The following is an 18,869-nucleotide window of genomic DNA, read 5'->3' as shown; positions in this document are numbered from 1 at the left end:
TTTATTTCCATCATTTATAGTCCTAAAGGGGAGTATCTTTAATCTACCAGTCTGCAGTTTATCAAATGGCAAACTAAATAAGCCACGAGCAACATCTCAAGAGTCAGTAATAATATAGCAAGGTTTATCAAAGGGAGTTTTGACCAGAGCTATGAGAATGGCCTGAGAATGGGCTTGGGAATGACCACTGAACAGAATGATCATTTACAGTTTTGCTACTGTAGAGCTGGTACCATAACTGAATAGCTTTAGCAACCCAGTGGATATCATTGGGTTCAGCTTGGTTGAACCAGGACCAGGCTTTTACAGGAATCTCTCTGTGAGTTGAGGACCTACGGAGCCAGTGGCTTTGCTTCAGGAAGTATAATAGAGGATAAAGTTTCTCCTAGAGTGATACTTGCTACTATTTCATGTAAAGCTACGTTAGCACTGGAGCCAGGACTAGTGAATACATTTTTGAGTATGCCATTTCCACTTGACTGTTGAAGCTTGCTGGCCTCCTCCCATCTTTGTAGCTATTGAGTAGGAGGAGCCACTTCAAATTGGGAATATCAGGCCACAGTGTTATAATATCCTAGATTAGGTATTAATTTTTGGCAAGAAACCAGTGGCAAGCTGATAGCTGCTTTTGAAAGTAGTATACCTAGTAGCTGTATCAGGGAGGCCACAAGTCCAGAGTCATCACAAGGGGATTTTCTTGGTGCAGGCTGTTTTTCTTTGCCATAGTCTCTAATACACAAAATCTTCGGTCACAGAGTTTCACAGCTCAAAGAGGTCATTTCAGTTGTGAGGCTGCATAGATTGAGAGTGTTCCATAGCTGCTGGACAGGTTCCAGTGCAATCTGTTCATTGAGCTGTACTCAAATGATGCTGACTTGTAGATTAGCTGATATAATGAACAAAGTAGAATATCCAAATGAGACAATACTGTCTCCAATGCCTGAAGTGTTAATAACATGTTGGGCCTCCATTTTTGGTCATGGGGGAACAAAATAAACAAGTTTTTAAAAAACATTTCTGTAGGTGCTGAGTGTTGTGAGTCCACCTAAATTACTTTGTGTGCATGCCCCTACATGTTATTCTCAGGACTTACTAGCAACTCCTGCTGAAGAGGTGTTATAATACTCCATTAAGGGCCATTGAGATTGGGGCTGCTGATTGCCATCCAACGGGACATCTATGTACAGTGAGGGCTTTGGATATTAGAGGATAGGGGCTTGCATGTTAATTCCTGACCCACCCACTGGTGGGAAGTTGTAGGTATTACTTGCATTGGGCTTTTTGGATTCCTCAAGATAGAAATCAAGAGGAACCTTCAGAGAAAGTTCCAAATTTTATTAATCTTATGCGTGAGGAGGCAGCACAGAGGAACGGTAAGTCCTCCAAACTATTGGGTTGCTCTTACAAGATGGGGACAAGGCAAGTTTGTGTAAAAGTTGAGTAGTGCAAAGATTTTTCTATGTCAAGGCTGGACCACTTCTTTTTTTGGGTGTGTGTGTGTGTTGCTTAACAATGACCTCTCTGCCTGCATTGTGAGGGCATGGTGGTGGGGTTGCTCACTACTGTCACTCCAGGAAGGTGCTACAGTGGTCAAATCTTAATTGGCTATGCATGTGGAGCAGTGGTCTCTACATCTGCAAAGGGTGGAAGGGAGAGAAGAATAACTACTTATGTATTTTTTCTAGGAAATGGAGGGGTGGTTACATTATGGTCAGCTTATGCGGTGTTCTTTCTGGACATCTGGCATTCATTCAGCCCCTGGGCCTAAGTCCCTATAATATCTCACAAGGGAGTTTGAGCCACTAACATTTCTCTACATGTGGCTCTCCCCTCATGAGAGAAGGCTCTATGGTACTAATGGATGGTTAAGTATGTATATGTAGTACAACAATCCTACTCTACATCCAGAAGCATCAACAGTACATTGAATTGGCTCCAAATGATCCACCTACAAAGTCATGTTAGATTTCCACCCCTCACTGTGAACCTTGTTCAAACAGCAACAGTTGAATTTGGTCATGTTCTTGCCCTGCAGGGCTGGGTAGGATGATAAGCTGGGTGCTTATATCCAACAGAGCTCTAAAAATTTGAGAATTTCCTGTCCCTGAAGATTTTCAGTGTACTTGTATAGGTGTGCTTGGTTTTCTTTAGTACCTCATGAAGACAGAAATACCTCAGCCCACGCCTAATTATTTTTCTCTATAAAGAAACTGAGATTAAGGTAATGGGAGGAAAGAGACAAAGCATGGAGGGAGAAAATTACTATACACCAGTAAGCATGGCACATTTACTTTCAGTTTCAAGGATTTTATCCCAAATCCCAGGGTGTCTTTTAATATCTCTAACACAGGTCCACGAGGCTCTCATTTTTATTTTTATTTTTTCTCATAGGAATCCATGGCTCTATCAGCATCTCATCCTCAGTGATAAAAACAATTGGGTTGGCCAAAAGGTCTTTTACATTTTTTTTCTATAAAATAAAAGACACGTTTTTTCATTTTCACCAATAACTTTTGATTTGGGTATTTTGAGTATGTTGACTATCTCCCACTATTGGCCTTTAGTGGGTAGAGGCCAGGAGTGCTGCTAAACACCTTCTAATGCATAAGACAGCCCCACAGCAAAGAATTATTTGGTCAAAATGTCAATTGTACCAAGAAAATTTGCAAACCACTTTTGATAAGGTCGATCAGTCACAGCACCTTCTCCATACACTGTACATATCTTTTTTTTTTTTTTGCATTTCAGTTGCAGTTTTACCTTTCTTGAAATAATAAAGCATAATATGCCAAAACTATCACATATTTTCTTCCATCTTCAATATTAACATGGCTGCACAAAAATTCACCAATTTTGGTAATATTTAAAAAAAATGCACACTGATATGACACTTATCTTAATACAATCTAACAAAATTGTTTCAAATGAAGTTAAAGATGACTAAGTACTACTAGAGCCACTATACAGAAAAAAACTAAACAGGTTTTTTCATCAACCCAATATTAATAAAACAGTAAGTTAGCTGGGCATACTTTCATGGAAGCTAGAGGAAGATATGAGACTCAAAATCAGAAATAAAGGACTTTATCAATCATAGCACAGCAGAAAGCATGAGCCTCATGTTTGTAGTGGTGTACCTTCTCCCTCCTTCTTCCCCCAGGCCCCTAAGTCCCACAGGGATTATTTATATAAGAGTTGAGGAACACCAAGCTTAGGGGGGCCTGAATTTTTTTTTTTTCAAAATCAAAAACTTTTATGCTTCAAGTGACTACCAAGAAAATAAACACACATACAGAATGGGAGAAAATATTTACAAATCATACATCTGATAATTAGTTTCCAGACCATATAAAAAATTCTTATAATTCAACAATAAAAAGATAAAAACCCAATTAAAAAATAGGATCTGAACAGACATTTCTCCAATAAGTACAGGAAAGATGGCCAACATCATTAGTCATTAGGGAAATGCAAGCCAAACCATAATGAGGTACCTCTTCACACACACAGGGCTGCTAATATAAAAAAGATGGTGAGTGAGGAGTGTTGCTGAAGATGTGGAGAAATTGGAATTAACATACAGTGCTGTGAGCTGCAAGCAATTCTGACCAATCTTTGGCCTGGAGGAAGGCATTATCTTTTTTATACAGAATAATTAACAAACCTGCATTCTTCTTTGAAGGGAGGCTGTCTTTCAAGGCTTGTTCTATGCAAACATACTTAAAAAAGTAGTTTGGAACAAAAGATCAGAAAGTACCTTTGTTTGCAAGATGCAGAAATACTAAAGATTCATGGAGAATTGTCTTTTGACAACCCCTTCTTAAAAGTAATAAGCTTTTCTTTTTGTATTTGTACCAAATATTCTTCTATTTACTTTTATTTAATACAAATATGGATTAGAATAGTGTCTGTCATGGGAAAACAGCCTACTAGAAGTGGGCATGTGAAGGCAAAATTGAAGGGTCTTTGGTAACTCAGCTTGCAAATGCTTGGAGCATACTGATCTACTAATAACATAAAATTTATTAATTAATGCAGAATATATTTATTGAGCCCTTGCGATGTGCTAAATACTATTTTTGTTTTGGGACATACAAAAGTTAGAGAGAAGGCATCTAAAGTAACTATACTGGAACCTCTGGGCAGAGTGGTAGGAATCATGTAAAGAACACATGTGTTTACTTGGATCTTGAGAATATAGTGAGAACTTCCCAAGTGTAGTGCAGTTGGTGGGGGTAGGAATTCTATGGAGAAAGAAATGTAAGTACTGGCAAACATCTCTAGAGCATTTCAAGAAACATTTGGTGGCTTGACTAAAATAGAGAGATGAAAGAATGACATAGGAGATAGAACTGGATAGGTAACCAGGGCCAACTCATTGCAAGTAGTGGCTGCTATCCTAAGGAGTTTAAGTTTTATCTCTAGAATAAAGAGAATATCTCAAAGATATAAAAGTGAAAGTATATAGCTCAATCATTCTACATGTGATGAGGACCTCTTGACTAGTGTAAAATAAATATATGATAGGACTGGAATTGGAGAAGCAGTTGAAAGGCAAATGAGATTATACTTGTGAAATATATTTAGGGGGATGGTCAAGGTGATAGAAAGAAGTAGAAGATACAATATTAGAGACTTTGGACATAGTCTTGAAACTGGATGGAAAATGTATGTGTAAGAAGGGCAGGGGAAAAAAGATACCTCTGTTTTAAAACTTGTTTATTCAAAAGATGGCCAGCCAATGTCATTCTGATGATGATGATGATGATGTCATTTTGATAATGGTAGAGGTTTTATTCACAAAGCTTCTAAGTATAAACTTGTTAAATATTGCAAGGTAAAGAATGTGCTTGAATTGATATGTGATCTTCCGCTCATTCCATTTTATGTGCTTGTAAAGTGGCATAGATTGTACAAAACTTTTCTCCTTACCAATGTTACACATTTACAGAAATGGAATTGATTTTTGGACTTTTTTTTTCCCTGACTTTAACTGTGGTGGCTTTAACTTTCTTATCTGAAACAACTGAAAGTAGAATGAAACTATTTGCTGTGAATTCTAAGATTTAAAAAATATAGACCAAATACTCAAAAGAATCACCAAAACTATAACTTAATAAAATTTGAAATCCAATATTTAGTCATAAAAACTGTAGCTTTGTTGAATAATTTTGCAATCAAGTGTCAATTTCCATACAGAGAAACTGTTAATGTTGCTATTATAATCTTAATGCAGTGGGTAATAAGAAAGGAAAACTTTTATGTACTATAATCAGTGGCTTCATGCAGAGATAAAAAATACAAAAAATCTTTGCAGGTAATTAAACATCCTAATTCTGGATGATCTTTGATTAATATACTAGAAGACAAAGCACCTTCAGTGTCTTAGATTGTAGCACTGTTATAATAGTGCAGCTGATCTTTCATTGTTCTACTGAAGATTAATTATCTCCCTTCCTCTTATAATATCCGTTTAGTGCCTTGTAAATTGGATTCAACTATTAGCATTATTCATTTATTTCCTGTGAAGATGGTTGAAGCTTTATCTATTTGAGTGTTAGATTTAGTATCACTTTCTTTTCCATCTTAGCTAAACACACATTCTTCTAAAGAGCTTTATTCTAATCTACCCCTCACTACTGACTTCCCGCCCCAAACATGAAAACAATACACACACTCACACACTAATACAACAGACCTTTTCCTCCTTCTGTTGGTGCTTTGTAATAAATTTATTGTATTTGTCAAGTTTCAAAAAGGTATCATAAAATGAGGGAAAGATTTTTCATGACTGATAGTGAGCCTATGCCTCTGGACTGTGCACTTCACAAGAGTTTCTCAGTCTTTTTTCTTCTGCCCTTTGGTGAGACCAGTTGGCTAGGGTGGACTGGAGTTGGGTATCACAAGTCAGTTAGCTTTGATAACATCCCAGCAGGTTAGGTTCTGGTTAAGTAGTTTCTCTTGAGGGCAGGCCTTGTTAAGAACTGAGTACTCAGGTGTACTCAAAAAAGTATGGGGATCCCCTATGGCTGGGTCCCCCTGGAGTTTTTAGCCATTGGCCTTGTCTGCACTGAACCTCCAGCTATTTGTCAATTGCAGTTTAAGCTTTCTTACTCATGCACTGGTTCCCAGGTGGTTTTAAGCTGCTCCTGTAAGCCCTGACTTCCTGTATGCGCCTGCCTGTCGCTATAGTGTTGGGGGAAGAAAGCCATTTGCTCTGTGTCCTCATCTCTATCATGGATCCAAGAAGACTTGTTGATTTTTAAGCCTGCTCAGCTTTTTATAATACTTGTGGTTAGGACAGAGTGGCATCTCCCAAGGTCCTTACATGTGGAACTGGGAACCTTACCATGACTTGTATAATTTGTGTTAGCTCATGTGATTTCTCAGCAACACATGCTGATATGGAGAGAGAAATAAGCTGGGCTTCAGTAGGTGCCCATCTTCCAAATGTAGGCAAGAGTAGGTAGGCTAGGTATAGTGTTTTACAGAGATCAATTTTCTTGTCTTCTATATTAGGAAGTCATGAAATTAGTCTGGTGTGATTGGGCTCTAAGCAATCTAGTCAGCCAGGTGAATCTTATACTTCTAAGATCTCTTACCCAGTCCATGTGCACCCCACAAAGACACTGGGAATATGGAGATGGGTACAGCTATTAGCCTGGCAAGAAGGAGCTAGGGTCCTAGGCCTATGGGCAAATAATTGCAGTAGTTTTCATGATAATTCTGTACTTGGATAGATAACCAACCCTACAGACAGAGAAAGTGATCATTTAGGGCCTTTATTAAAATGAATATTTGTCCTATTGTTGCAAGGTGAAGCTGATTCTGTGCTTAAAATATAACAGAAAAAAAGTAACATACAAGATCACAAAGGATAAAAAATAAGTGGAATTGACTATAGAAAGTTAAAATTTGTTTTAGGCTTTTGTTGCTACTATCCAAGATTGTTTGACTTCATTAAGCTTCCTAAGACATAATGAACTATGTTCAAATAAGTGGGCCTAGGAGTCAGAGTAAGTGGGTTTAGATATTGGTTCTAATATTAGCAGCTATGTAATTTGGGTACAGCATTTAAATTCTCTGTGCCTTTTTTGTTGGTGGAAATCAAGTCTCTGGGTAGGGGCATTTCTTTATGCCCCCCTGACCAGGTGTCCTGTGACTCAGATAAGCAAGCTGGACTTGCTAATGCCGGCAGCTGCAAGCTGTTCCAGGCCACTGAGCTATGGTATCCTGAGAATAAAGAGACTTTCCTGAGTACTCCATTACTCCCTTGTCTTATCATCTTGTTTGAAGCTTAGCCTTAAAGACTTATAGTTTTGTTTTGTACTTAAAGTAGTTAATGTTTGAACCCTGGCATCCTGTTTTCTCTTTATGCAATATGGCGTGTATCCTGTACTTGCCACCCTCAAATTTCAATAAAAGGACGGTGCTTGCTCTGCTCAGTGCTGACTTGCCTGAGCGTGCAGCAGCCCCCCTTTCGTCCACATTCTGCCTGCTGGAATTGCCTCAGCGTCCTCGGTCACCTCACATTTAATACAACACTTTATTATCTATAAAAGCAGTTAAGATAATACAGTATTACCTCACTTATCCTGGGTATTATGTTCTAGATCCCCCTACGAAGTAGGAACCTTACATTTATTCTACACTCTTAAACCTACGTAACTTTAACAACATACATATACAGTACACAAAATCCTGTGATATAGGGAAAAATCCATAATAGATAATTAAATATAATATTTTTAAAAATCCTGTGATACTGTGAGGCCACTATAAGTGAACCGCGATATAGAAAGGGACTACTGTAACTTACTTGTGAGAATTTACATGAACTAAAGTATTAAAGTACTTAGAAGAGCACCTATGTGGCCCATCATAAGCATTAGCCATTGCTACTATTATCTAAAGTTAACAGTCATACTGTAAGATGAGATTTTTATAATCATTAATTCCAAATATGGAGCCTTAGTTTACTATTACTGAGAATACCATCACGCCCAAGCAAATGGAAAATGCTCCATAAATTTGTGATTGTTTTATTCCGTTTTGTAGACCATAAAACTTCTTGGGTGGGCTGGATGAAGGAGGGCAAAGGGGGAGGGAAATTAACTGTAATAGAATAACAATAAAAATACTATTTTTTTTTTATTTTAAGGACATCTCTAAATATATGCTCATCTCTTTATTATCCTAAGATCTTGAGAAACAGGTTCCTTATGAAAATAGTGGGATTATTGTCCTAAAGATTATTACTTTTCATGTAGTTTGCTAGTTCCTCATTGAAACAGTTTGTGGGGTTAATTTTTCCCCTCTCTCTGTTTTCTTGCTACTTGTTTTTAGTGAAATATATAATTCAAAGGTTATTTCCCACTCTAATCATGAGTTTCTCTTCTCTCTTCGAGTCCTTTCTCTTATGTAGCAGCAAGAAATATTGAGGTCCCACAGGGCAGGGGCATTGTCTATTTTTATAGTTTTATTATCTTGTGAGGCTGTTATTCAATTTAAAGAATAAATTGCATTCTGTGTGAAATGCTGTAAGGCAAGGTTGACCAGATGACCTAGGTTTATAAGCCTTCCATTTTTTTAAAGATATACTTTTGGTTACTGTCCTTTTGGAATAGAAATATTTTCATGCTTCCTGTTTGCAGGGTGCCATGTTAGCAGTTTCAGTTCCAGACTATAGAAATAGGGAGATATAGAAAACATACAGTCAGAACTTTGCAATATTTTCTCATACAACTAAATTTTCTTTTACATTTTAAAGGCAAGTTGTAATTGTCCAGCCAAAAAATAATGGCCCTAGAGAGATAGTTAGAATGGATTAGAAGTAGATGGATTTAGCTAATTAGGAAGTAGTTTTAAAAAGACTTGGAGACCAATTGGATAGGGTGGGATGAGGGAAGGGGAAGTGTTACAAATAATAGGATTGTTTCTGTACAATTAATAGCAACCCAATTCAAACTGGCATAAACATAAAGGAAATTAATTGATTCTGGAGTGGGGAAAGTCCTGGGAGTAGATCAGATGCTTCAGACATGGCTGGATTCAGGAGTTTAGGTGATGTTTTTATGAGTAAACCTCTTCAATTCTTTATCTCTGTAGAGTTCTTTCTTCATACTGGTAAGATAGCAGCTGGAAGCTCCAGGTTCACATTCTCACAGGGTAATAAATACAGCAGAAGAGAATGTCTCAATATTTTCAGGAAGTAGGCTAGAACTGAGACTTATTTACTAATCCTGGGTAACATGTCAACCCCTGGAGCTAAAGGGCAAAATCTGTCCCACCGGGAGCAAATAGACCTATGGTGGGGAAAAAATGTGAAAAGCTATTGAAAAAAAAAAAAAAGAAAAAGAAAAACAATTAGAGGCAAAACTGAAAGCAGATTTGGTTATGGTGCCATACTTTTATTATTGTATTTACTTTTTAGAATAATTTACTCTACTAAAGGGAAAAGACATTTTCCCTTCTTTTAAGAACTAAGAAATTAAATAACTTAGAAACATGGTGTGTGGATTTAGGAAGATTTTTATATTAAACATAAATCTTTTTATTGCTGGTCACAGGAGAAAATACAGTTAAGAGGAAACTTCAAACAATTTTTTAAAGTATATTTTATTGATTATGTTGTTACAGTAGTTCCACTTTTTCTCCCCTTTGCTCCCCTCCACCCAGTACCCCCCCTTCCTTCCAGCAATTTCTCCCCCCTTAGTTCATGTCCATGGGTCATGCATATAAGTTCTTTGGTTTCACCATTTCCTATATTATTCTTAACTTCCCCATTTATCTTGTACCAACCGATTATGCTTCTTAATCCCTGCACCATATCCCCATTTCTCCCCCTCCCCCCTCCCAGCTGATAACCCTCTAAATGATCCCCATACCTATAATGCTGTTCCTATTCTTGTTTGCTTAGTTGGGCTTTGTTTTTATTTTTTAGATTCAGCAGTTGATAGTTGTGAGTTTATTATCATTTTAGTGTTCATAGTTTTGATCTTTTTTCTCTTAAGTAAGTCTCTTTGACATTTCATATAATAATGGCTTGGTGATGAACTCCCTTAGCTTTACCTTGTCTGGGAAGCACTTCATTTGCCCTTCCATTCCAAATGATAGCTCTGTTGGATAAAGTAGTCCTGGTTGCAGGTTGCGTTTCACCACATTGAATACTGCTTGCCAGTCCCTTCCTGCCTGCAAAGAGTCCTCTGAGAAATCAGCTGATAGTCCTATAGGCAACCCCCAGTAGGCAACTCTCTACCTCTCTCTTGCTGCCCCCAGGACTCTCTCTTTATCTTTCACCTTTGGCCTTTCAATCATGATGCATCTTAGTGTGGTCTCCTCTGGGTCCAGCTTGTCCGGGACCCTCTGTGCTTCCGGACCTGTATGTCCATCTCTTTTGCAAAATTTGGGAAGTTTTCCTCATTTTTTTCAATTCTTGTTTTCTCATTCTGCATTGGTTGACTGTGTTTTTCTTCCTTATGTTCCAAATCATTGATTTGAACCCTGATTTCCTTCCCTTCACCATTGGTTTTGTGTGGATTTTTCTTCGTTTCACTTAGCATAGCCTTCTTTTCTTCTCTTATGCCTTTGCCGTACTCAAGCATATCTGTCAAGCCTGTGAGCATCTTTATCACCAGTGTTTTGAATTCTGCATCTAGTAGGTTGTCTATCTCCTTGTTTGTTAGGTTGGCTATCTCCTCGTCGCTTAGTTCTCCCACTGGAACCTTGGTCCATTTCCCCTTTTGGGCCATACTTCTCTGTCTCCTTATTCTCACAGGCTCCTGTGTTTGTTTGCCTCCGTGTCCCAGGTAGAGCTGTCACTCCTGTTATGTTGTAAGGGGTGGAGCCTTAGTGATTCGTTAGTGCAGGGCGACCTGTTTCACCACATTGTGGCGCTGTGTGTGGGGGAGGGGTCTGAGAGGGAACAATGCCGCCTCCCCTTTCCAGGCACCTCTTCCACTACCACACCGGACTGGCACCCCTCTAGCTGCTGTCCTGGCCGTCCTTCCCAGAGTGGGTGGGTCTGCGGACATTCTAGGACCGTGGGGGCCCTTTAAACAAGCAGACTCTGCTGAGACTGGCAGTTTCTGCCTCTGCTCCAACCCCACCTGCTCTGCACAGTCAGAAGCAATGAGGCTTGATTTTTCCCTGTGATGGAACCGTGAGCTGCGAGGTCTGGTGTGAAGCTGGGAAAGCTCTCCAGGTGTCCCTGCTGACTGTTTAAAACATGTGACTGAGCTTTCCGCTGACCTGCCACTGCTGCTGCTGCTGTTGCCACCGCACCGCGTCCTCTCTGCCCCAGATCTGCCCCTCTGGAGTGGATGAGTATTGCTTCTTTATATCTTTGTTTGCTGGACTTCCATGCAGTTTAATTTTCTGGAACTTCTGGTTGTTTCTAGTTTTGAGGTAGTTGTATTCCTTCTTAGTTGTGGAGGGAGATGCAGTGTGTCTGTCTAAGCCTTCATCTTGGCCAGAAGTTCAACCTCAAACTTTTAAAGCTTTAATAAGATTCTACCATTGTTATATGCATAATTCAGGTATGATTCAAAGATGTTAGAGGTATATTTCTTTCATGAGAAGTTATTCCAATCTTCTGCAGTTATTTTTGCATCTACCCTCTTTCTGGAATATGGCCTATCTAATTGTCCATTGAACATCTTGGTATTGAGTAGAAACTTGCTATAGTCTGAGAATAAAACCATGTTCAGATTTTGGGCAGTTTTCTGAGTCATTTCATTTGCTTTCTTTTCTATATAACACATTATTTTTATTTATATTGTGTGAAATATGTTTGAGTTAAAGTTCTCAGGAAGGTCATGAACTTAACAAAAATTTCCATTTAATAAACTGCTTTTATCAATTGTTTTGATATTAAACTGCTTATGTCTCTAAGTGAGAATTATATGTTGAAGGAAAGTACTTCAGGATACAATTTGCATTTAAATAAAGTTTGAAGTATCTGGAATGGAAGTCAAGTTTTTCAAATAAAAAAATGCATTCTACTGAAAAAAGAAAATTTTGCTAGTTTTTAAATTTAGGAAATATTGTCATAAACTATTTTTTTTTTTACTCCCAAAGAGACATTCTCATATAGTAAAGGGGGTAAGAAATCTTACCATTTCAGTTAGTTAACCAAATTATATTGAATACATGAGCAATGTTTTATTTAAAAATGAGAATAGTCTGATACAAGAGTTTGATTCATGTTAAATCTTTTTTTTTTTTTTTTTGATCCTCACCCAAGGATATGTTTATTGATTTTAGATAAAGAAGAAGCAGGGAGTGAGAGAGAGAGAGAGTTAAGAGAGAGAAACATCTATCGGTTGCCTCCCACACACGCCTTGACTGGGGATAATACGCCTTGACTGGGGATGAAACCCAAAACTGCGGTATGTGCCCTACCAGGGATCGAACCTACAACCCTTTGGTATATGGGATGAGGCTCCAACCAACTGAGCCATGCAGCCAGAGCATCCTCATGATTTTTTACCATTACATAGTATTTCAGGATTTAACACATCAGTTTCATGATAATGTATTTAACTTGCAATATAAGAGAATTTGTAGATGGTGCTGAAATGCTAATTTTATTTAAAAAAATAGACTTATAGTGGTTGCTGAATACATATAAGTAATGTTCAATCCTGAAATAGTGCAAAGCAGAAAAAGAAACTCACTCTCTAGATTGCATTTTTTAACTATATAAACATTGATCTTTATGTGTTTTGTCTTATGAACTTTTTATTGCCAATTCATATAGAAAATCTAATAACTAACTTATTGACAGTGAAGTAGAAATTAAATATATGGACATTAATAGCAATGTTACTGAACAGCAATTGGGGTCCTGCTGCCTACTACCACCCTCTAGGCAAAATTCCAGAGGCAAAGATTTGGTGATAAAAGAAAGGAGTCTTTATTCAAAAGCTTCACAATTTTGGAATAACAGCTTTCCACATGCTTTAGTCACTCAAGCCTATCAATTAAGGCTAAACTCTTTAATACCTGAGTTCTCCTAGCATTCCCCCTGTTAGTTTTTAGTTATCTTATTCCTATAGGTTAGTTTACAAACTAAAACAACATAATATACAAAAGCTACACAATTTTGGAAAAATGACAGGCTTCTGCCTCACAACTCGTCCCCTCCTGAACACCCAAAGAATAAACCTGCCACCCTCTGCGAGGCCAGCCTGATCCTAGGTTGTGCCCAGAGTTCCTTCCCATCCAAAATACTGGCTGTTGGGAAATTCAGGCAGCTGCAGCATGATCATCCAGGCATCCTTGAAGAAGAGAGCCCTATAGGCAGACAAAGAGCCAGAGCCAGCCAGTCGGAGAGCCCAAGAGTGCTTCTTTTATTTCAGATGTTCTAGCCCATAATTCCATATGATCTAGAGGAGTCATTTAGCTTCTCAGCCAATCCCATCCTAGACTGTTTACCAATGCCTGGGGTAGACTCCTCCTATGGAAGCCTGCACCCATAACCAGATTCTTCTCCAGTGTATGAGACAGAACAGTCTGGCAACACTTGGACCTCGGCTGAGAGTCACTCATTTCAGTCCTCCAGAAATGCTGGAGCTGTGCATGGCCCCTGGAAGAAACCCCACTGGCAGCTGCAGTTCAGCTATGAGAGTATAAGTCAGGGATGAAGATTTTGAGCATATGCGAGAGTCAGCTCTAGTGGGGAACAGGCAAGGCCTGCTGCCCCTGTTGATTCTTCTGAGGGAGAAAGAACAATATTTATTGTGAGCCTCCTGTCTTTAAAAACGGCCAGCAAGCTCCATGTGTTCTTTTCCTGACTGAGAGCATGGATCCACACTGTGTACATAACTTGGCTCATGTAAAGTAACTCAGCTGACCCATGTTTACATCTCACTGCTGGTGTCCTAAACACCATCAGGATGGGCCTGGTAGCCTGTCTTGGCACATAACACAAGCTTTGTGTTTTTCTTCCCTTGGTGCCCCCAGACATTAGTGTTTCTTCTGATTGGCATTAGTGTCTTCAGCTGCTCATGCCTGCCTGATGCTAACGACTCCCCGTCCCGTGCCTCTCAGAGATGGCTGTGTTTATTTCATCCATTTGTTTGTTCACCAGACATTACTGGAAATCCACAATGTGATGAGATGTTTTTTAAACTTTCAAGATACAAATATTTTCTTAATTTTTCTGTAGCAAATAAGTTAGAAAGCAAATAAATTTTTCTTTTAATTCTCATACCTTTTATTTTGAGACAGTGGAGTGCAGGGGAAGAAATCCTAGATGAATTCTGTGATGACTCCTATAACCAGCATGCTGGGCATACTGATCATGGGCTGTGAACAAGATGCACCTTCAGTTCTATTTCCCTCTTGTTGTGATCTTCCCCACCCCTGATAGGGACTCTGACAGCTCACATGGCTTTTGTTGCCACTTACTCCTAGCTAAAACAACATCTTACAATTTGCGTAAGTCAAAAACAGTCTCACTTAAGTATGTAGAATGTACATTTAACAATTCTGTACTTGGCCTGTGTCTAAATCTTCCCCAACCCAAATTTGCTTAATGTTGGAAGCGCAGAGTTGGCCCTCTGCCCTCCACTTGTCCTGGCCAAGATCTTCTGTCACTCACACCATTTGCAGTGAAGAAATTAGATGTGCCATCACATGTGGACTGTCCACTCTGGCACTGAGGGATGACAAAAAGTCAACTCTTTTTCTCTTGTTCTCTGCAGTTTCCCACCTAGTCTCCTGTTTTCTGAGGAGCTCGTAACCCTGGGGAATAGACCTTTGTTCTGGGTGGTAGTGGGATACTGAACTGTCAGCTTTGAAGCATTGCACAGTGCCTCTCCTTCATTTCTCTGCAGAGGTCTCTGCCCCTTGAGGTGGCACTGTGAGACGCAACCCAAAAGTCTCATATGGGCTCTTTCATGTTAAATGGCCCACATCTGATCCACAGAAATGGCATATTCTATGCAAAATATGAGAATTCAAGTAATCCCAAAGCAACGTTCTTCTGACTCTTCCAGTGAAGATGGAGGTGGCCTATCAAATGGTACTCTCATTGGCCTTGGGCTTAGAAACCAGCATATCTCAAAACTTCCTCCAAAGTTTGGAAACTCAAAGCAAAGCACCAGGTTTCTCCAAAGAATTCTCTATATCAATCTCTTTCTTTTCCCACTGTCTCTGAAGTTATTTTATGTCCTTAATCTGGCAGAGGGGTGAAAGAGTCATGTTTTTGGGTTTTTATGTGTCTCTGTGTGTGCAATTCTCTTTAAAAATCAGCATATGGGGCCCTGGCTGATGTGGCTCAGTGGGTTGAGCAATAGCCTGCAAACCATAAGGTCACCCACTTGCCTTGGTTGTGGGCCAGTTGGGGGCATGTGAGGGGCAACTGATCGATGTTTCTCTCATACATCAATGCTTCTCTCCCTCTCTTTCTCCCTTCCTTCCCTTCTCTCTAAAAATAGAAATAAATAAAATCTTTAAAAATTTTTTAAAAATCAGTGTATGAGGACAGGGCTGCCTGTATACACTCCCTGCTATCCAATCCTTTTCCTTATGATACCTCATTTGAAACCTGAGGCAGGCACAGTCCCATACTAACTTCCTATTACACTCATTACATAACATTGCAATGACAATTTAATTTTCTGAATTTGTACTTCCTCCATAAAAAGAGAGAGTTGAACTCAATCTCTAGAGTCCCTCCCAGCTCTCAGGTTTGGTGGTTTTGCAGTTAAATTTCTATAGACAGTGTAACTCAATGAAAAACACATTGAGATAGTTGTCAAGAAACATAATCCCAGCTGTAATCCTATTAACCAGTTGCATGATGTTAAGCAAGTCTCTTAATTTTCCTGGGACTCGGTTTTGTAATACATAAGGGCTTCTCTCTCAGAGACTATTTTTATTTATTTACCATTTATTGTTTTTGAGGATTTCTCAAATTACAAATCCTTATTTTGCCACACACACACACACAAATAAGGTTTTAAGCAGGCGAATATCATAATTAAGCACAGAACTTAGCTGAGAAAACTCCTAGTTAAAAAAAGCTTAATTAAAATGCTAGATTCATGATTATTATTAATATTTTGAAAGGCTATATGTTGTAGTAACCAGTGGGCAATTTTGGAATCTGGAAACTAGGATTCTAGTATTATCTTTGCCTCTTTCCCAGATATATAAACACAAATATATCACCAAATATCTTAAAACTTCATTAATAATAATAGTAACAATAAACAATGTTTACTTAATAAGGTTGATGTGAGGATAATATGACACATTTGAAAGTAATTTTTAAAGGAAAACATGAAATAAACACCGACCGTTATATTTAAATATATTTAATAATGTAGAAAAAATTTTTTTCTACTTATTCAGAATGGTAATGAGAGAGTAATTTAGTGATTATCACTAGGATTACAAGCCCACAATATAACCAGAAGTAGGAGGAGCATGAAAACTGGGCCAGAAGGTGAAGTAAATCCTGGATGTAGTTAGTGAGGGATACATTCCAAGACCTTTGTGACTCTCCTCACTAGAAATATTTGTCCAGGCTCTTGGTTTTCTCTCAATTCACAATTTAATCAAGGCACATGTTTCCTGAGAATATCCTCATGTGATTAGTTGGAGGATTGACTGGAACATTCCAGTCATACTTTACCTCATTTCCACAGAAAGCGGGGGTATGTTTGCTCGTATTACTGGTCCAAGTCTTCACTAAAATAGGCATTTCACTCTTTAATGAACCTAAAACTTCTGCTCTCTGGATTAGAACCATCAGTCTTTTAGATGCTTCACTTTCAACCCCAACACTATATTTTTAGGGAAGTATAAAAGGAAAATAAGTTTGATTTTATTGTTAGTTTTTCTTTTTGAATCATTTTTTAAAAGAATTATTATGAAGCTTTATTTTCTACCTAGGTGATATATTTTCATTTTTTCATATGATTCAAATTCATACTTTTGCAAAATGATAAATATCATCTAATAATTCTAAAATCCTTCCAACTGACCATTGAATTCTCAAGTGCCAAGATCTGTCACCATACTTAACAGCCTTGTCATTAATGCATTTCCCTAACAATTCAATTTCCCTTTTCCTGATCAGGCTATTTCATACCTCTCTCTCAGAATTACAACACCCCTACTTTTTACCTTTGGCTGATAAGATCACTTTTTAATTAGTTAATTAAGAAAATGGAAATGGAAAGACAAGAATTCCTCCAGATCCCCAACACCAACTGCTCACCCACCCGGTGACCTCTCTCCTACAATCACCTCCTGCTGCCTACATCATCATTTCCTCTTCTCTACTGGATCATTCCACAAGCAGACAAACAGGCTGAATTATCTCCCACTTCAGAAATCCTTCACTTGGTCACATATTCTCTTTCCTTGATGGCTTCATTTGTCTGTTCCTCTTCTTTTCTAAATTAGCATATTTCTTCCTCTCCCACACTCTTGAACCTACCTCAGACAGACTAAAATCCCTACTATGTCAATATTCTCTCCTGGCTAAAAATAACCTCCAAGAGGTAATAATCCAAGATTAGATAAATGTTTTTATAGCCTCACATTTCTCACATAATTTACTCTTAGTCAAATTTAATTTTCACTGTTGATAATTACTTGCTTCTTCAAAATTTCTTGTCTCTTAGCTTCTGAAAAACCACACTCTCCTGGTTTGTTTTCTGGCACGTTGACTGTTCTTTCTCAGTCTTGTTTGTTGACTATTTTTTCTCAACCTAAATATTATAGTGGCCAAGAGCTTGGTCTTATATTCTTTTTTTTCCCCCCTCTATTTCACATATCTCACCGACTAGCATGACATTAAATAAAATGTAAATGTAGAAGTAAATTCATAGCTTAAGATCCCTGACTCTTGTTGGCCTTAAAAATAAAAGTTAGTTATTATACCAGCAAAAATGAGTTTATTTGGGAACAGCAGAGAGTTGCAACTTAGGACATGCAAGCTATGACAAAACCATTGACAAGCCTGGAAAACAACGAAGAGGAACATCCTTTTATAGAGGAAAGAGAAAGTTGTAAAGACTTATAAACAAAGAGTCCATTGGTAGAAACTGGGAGTTCAAAGGGTGGTGGTTTTCCTTTGACTAGACTGTGACAGCCTCTTACTGACTAGGCTGCTGTCTGGAGAGAATAGAAAACATCTTCCTGTTGGAGATGCAAAGCCTGTCCTTCCTGTTATGGAACCACGATGAGTGGTAGGGTGCGGTAGCGCCCTCTACAGGCCCTCCCCACTTCAATCCTGGTGGAGGTCTCCTTTATTAATTTTCACATTCTACATTAGGCTCCAAACCGAGACTCTTCATGTTGTCCAACAGGGGAATGGAACGGATCCAAGGAGTAACACTCTACATTATAAAGCTTTCAAAGAAAACTAAAATTCTTGTTTACTTACTTATTCTGTGCATGGTCCTTATAAACTGATGTCAAATTTATCAAAACAATCGAACTTCCCCGAAATCATAAATAGTGTGAAAATCATTCCTCACAAATAACGTACTTTTTTCTTCATAGACATTCCTAGCTCCTGGTGATCCTGAGCCATTTGTAATCTTCCCAAATGTGTGAATAATGGCACATTTTCAGGGTTAAAAAATTCCACCTTCTCAGGCATTTCATTCTGAAATCAAGATAGTGTTCCAGCGTTTGTTTAGTGACCACCAAATGCCCCCCGCCCCCTGCCAATGCTGGGAAGTATTTTTGCACTCCATCTTTTACTGGGCTTTGAGCCAAAAATTTCCTGTCATACATGTTCCCACTGGCCTCTATAAGGGGGGAAATGATTTTACCCTAAACTTTAATTAGCAAGAAAATGCTCATAAAACTGCTCAGCCTTTCCCTCTTAGATGGATAAAGCA

General features: G+C 38.4%; 1 pseudogene; it reads right to left on the bottom strand.

Moving 5' to 3' along the window:
• LOC150021331 (ubiquitin-ribosomal protein eL40 fusion protein pseudogene) overlaps positions 1 to 18,869 on the bottom strand; it is a 30,146-nt pseudogene that overhangs the window by 7,545 nt on the left and 3,732 nt on the right.

Source organism: Furipterus horrens, unplaced genomic scaffold, assembly GCF_987537825.1.
Source record: "Furipterus horrens unplaced genomic scaffold, mFurHor1.1.pri manual_scaffold_1, whole genome shotgun sequence".
Lineage (NCBI taxonomy): Eukaryota > Metazoa > Chordata > Mammalia > Chiroptera > Furipteridae > Furipterus > Furipterus horrens.
This window is presented reverse-complemented; position numbering and strand designations above follow the sequence as displayed.